At 42.9% G+C, this 3,433-nt stretch overlaps 1 protein-coding gene across 1 annotated transcript in view; it reads right to left on the reverse strand.

Moving 5' to 3' along the window:
* The window catches only part of LHFPL1 (LHFPL tetraspan subfamily member 1), a 52,590-nt gene extending 50,234 nt beyond the window's left edge, over positions 1-2,356 (reverse strand). Inside the window, exon 1 of the mRNA XM_007466309.1 lies at positions 2,015-2,356. The gene's annotated coding sequence lies outside the window, so the exon portion shown is untranslated. The remainder of the gene's footprint in view (positions 1-2,014) is intronic.
* Between the last annotated feature and the right edge of the window lie 1,077 nt (positions 2,357-3,433).

Consider the following 3,433-nt stretch of genomic DNA (forward strand, 5'->3'; position numbering starts at 1 on the left):
CCCCTGCATCGGCAGGCGGACTCTCAACCACCGCGCCACTAGGGAAGCCCTGCTGATTGTCTTTCTAAGCCTTCTCCCTCCTTCCATCCTCTTTTAGTCTGGGGTAGAAAGACTAGCAAAACTAGCTGTGTTGGGTTTGTTTATTTATTTATTTGCATTGCTCCATCCTGAGGTGAAGATGTCCACAAGCAGGTAAGGCACGAGGAGGCAGGAAGCCAGGGAGTGAGTGCAGAGACAGGACCAACCAAGTCATCAACAACCTAGAAGGCCAATTCTAAATAATCAAGTTGGCCACGCAGAGACAGAGAGAGCCCATAAAAAGAACCTCCATGTCAAGTCCTGGGCTTTTCCCCTTCTCCGGGGTCTGAGGTTAGAAAGGTGGGAATTGGAATGATTTCCCTAAATTTCATATGAGCTTCTCCCTCCTTTGTAAATTAAAAAAAAAATACTGCTCACTGAGCTCTCTGTCTTGTCTTCTGCTTTGGGAAGTGGCATATCGATTAGAGATCTTCACCCCAGTTCTTATTCTGGCTGGAACGATGCCACCACCTTTAGTGAGCAATTGATTGGCTAGGAGTCCTATCTCACTACTCCAACCAGCCTGCTCTGGCAAGACACTGTTAAGTCCTATCAACAATGGACTAACTGGTAAAGCATTTCCTCACACGCTTAGGTTCATAGCCCCAGGCCTGCTATTGTTGCCCAGGAGTCCCTCTACCCATGGCCTCAATAGTGAATAAAATGCCACCATAGCCACCCTCCCCCATTCAGTGAATCTGGCCAGTGTAGGAAGGTGGGATGAAGGCTTCTCCTCTCACTTCAGCAGACATGAGAGGCAGCCTGGCGTATGAAGGGTGTTTTTCAAAATGGGGTCCCTAATGCCTCTGCATCAGAATCACCTTCGATGCTTGTCCAAAATGCAGACTGTGACATCCTTTTAGGATTCACTGAATTAAATTTTATGGGATTTGCATTTTTCAAAAATCCTCAATTGATTCTGATGGAAATTAATGATTGAGAAATACTCTTTTAATGGACAAGAGTCCAGATTTTAGAATCCAGATCTGGGATAGGGTCCTAAGGTCTGCCCCTTGCAGGTTATATGAACTTGAAAGGATCAATTAAAACCTCTGAGTTTTAGTTTCATCTACAAAATGGAGATGATGGAACATAAAGTTCAAGTGAAGTAACATCTGTGCTATGTATACCTAACACCAGGATAGGTGTTCATTCCCCCACCTATCAGAGAAGACTCCATTCTCCCATAAGTAATAGAGAAGACTCAAAGTCACCCAAGAAGTAGAATATCATACCTCTCCCCTTTCTCTGCTAACCAGTCTTTCAGTGATTTCTCCTCACCCCTAGACTTCTGTTTTCTGTTTCCCACCACAAAACAGAATCATTTGGCCCAGTGTTCCTTTCAAGAATGATTTATAGTTAAACTATTTCAGGTTTTCCTGGAAATCATCATGCTTTGGCACACAGTAGGAACTCAAATATTTACTGAGCTAATGCAATCTTTTATTTCCAGCCCAACTCACTTTAACATTTGCATTTCAGTTTAACCCCAGCACCCCATTTTAGTACCATAACCCCAATTTAGGCAAGTCTAAGGGATCAACCCAGCATATCAGCAAACCCAATCCACTTTTATTTCAATAGATAGGTCAGAACAAAATCCTTCCCTCCACTCCCAGAGACACGGACTTCCTCTCCTCAAATTACCAACTCTCCTGGGGAAACCAACTAGCATTTAACCCTTAGGTCTTCACACCATGTCAATATGAAATAGGAATTCAGCCCTGATTCCTCTTAGCCTCTGTGCAAACAACAGACTTGAGGAAGTAAAAATGCACCAGGCTGCCTTTGGGAAGAAAACAGATTCTCTGAGCTGTGAGATGAAAGGACAGGAAGCCTGAGAAAGGAAGGGGAGAAGGGGGGGTTGAGCAAGGGGAGAGCAAACAGTTTCTTATCCAGCTGTTTCAATTGCATTTGGCCCAAGTTGCAAATTTACCTTCTGACCACGAAGGCTGATTGACTTGTTTCCTCTCTTCGGACTCAAATCTGAGAAACAACTTCTCCTTACAGCTTGTCAGAAGGGGATGGGAATCCCAGCTGCTCTTTGCAGTGATGCCTGAAAATCTTGCTTTACCTTTGGGAGAGAGGGGCGGAGTCCAACCTAATGGGAATTAACTCCAAACACGCTGGAGGCTTCAAAGTCAGCCTCAGACATGCAGGTACTTGAAGTAGCTTAGCGGGCACTGAGTCCCCCACCTCCATCCTCACAGCTGCCAAGTTAGCTGTGTGTGAGTGTGTGAGTGTGTGTGTGTGTGTGTGTGTGTGTGTGTGTGTGTGTGTGTGTGTGTGTGTGTGTGTGTGTGTGCCTGCCCACACTTGAACTGCATATCTATCTCAGTTCCTCACCTGTTACCCAAATGCCTGCTGAGGAATAGAGGTTCTCCCTAACTTCCAAAGCCCTAAATAATCTCACCATGTATATTAGGTTCTCCCTAACTTTCAAAGCCCTAAATAATCTCACCATGCATATTAGGTATATTAGGTTCTCCCTAACTTTCAAATCCCTAAATAATCTCACGATGTATATTAGGTATACTAGGTTCTCCCTAACTTTCAAAGCCCTAAATAGTCTCACCATGTATATTAGGTAGCACCTAATGTGGCTAGAAACAACTCAGAAGACACATGCCTGAAGGGAGTAAGACAGAATAACCTCTTTTTCCCAAATTGATTTCCACTATGTGATAGGGAAGGTGCTCCCACAGAGCAACCTATGGCTCAAAGATATGACAAGTTTACATTTCAGAAACTTAAAATCACACATTGAAAAAGCTTAACAATACCTTTTAAAAAATAACAGTACTACCAAAAGTCAGTGTCTAACTTATCCCAAAGCACCAATAACTGTTTTTGTGTTTGAGAAAAGAGCTGAGAAGACTGGAGATTAATGGAGCTTTGCCTAACACTCTGCTCCAACCTGATGTCATCTCTCCCACCTATAATGTCCCTGGCACTCCATATTTATTTTGGTAAACTTATTATCTTCTGCCTTGTATTAGTTTTTTGCATGTATGTCTCATTTTGCCTCTGAGTTACCTTGTGAACAGGGAACTTTGCTGGACAAAATGAGTTAGAATAAGGAATCGTAGCTAACTTAACTTAATAGAGCATACTAGACTGATCCGAAACATCTTCGCTTCCATAATGGTCCACTTGCCTTCTCAGAACGCAATGAAGGTTATCAGGTTTGTTATCTAGCATCTAGTGGTAACAATTCAAAATATGACAGTAAATGAACCAGCAGTTTAGCACATTCATTGTACCCTGATCATTTAATATAGTTGCTGAAGTTTTTCCTGCGGGCATCCTCTCTTTTATCAGTGATAAAGCCTTATATTCTTCTATGCCTACTTTC

Source organism: Lipotes vexillifer, unplaced genomic scaffold (genome assembly GCF_000442215.2).
Source record: "Lipotes vexillifer unplaced genomic scaffold, Lipotes_vexillifer_v1.1 scaffold298, whole genome shotgun sequence".
NCBI classification, from domain to species: Eukaryota; Metazoa; Chordata; class Mammalia; order Artiodactyla; family Lipotidae; genus Lipotes; species Lipotes vexillifer.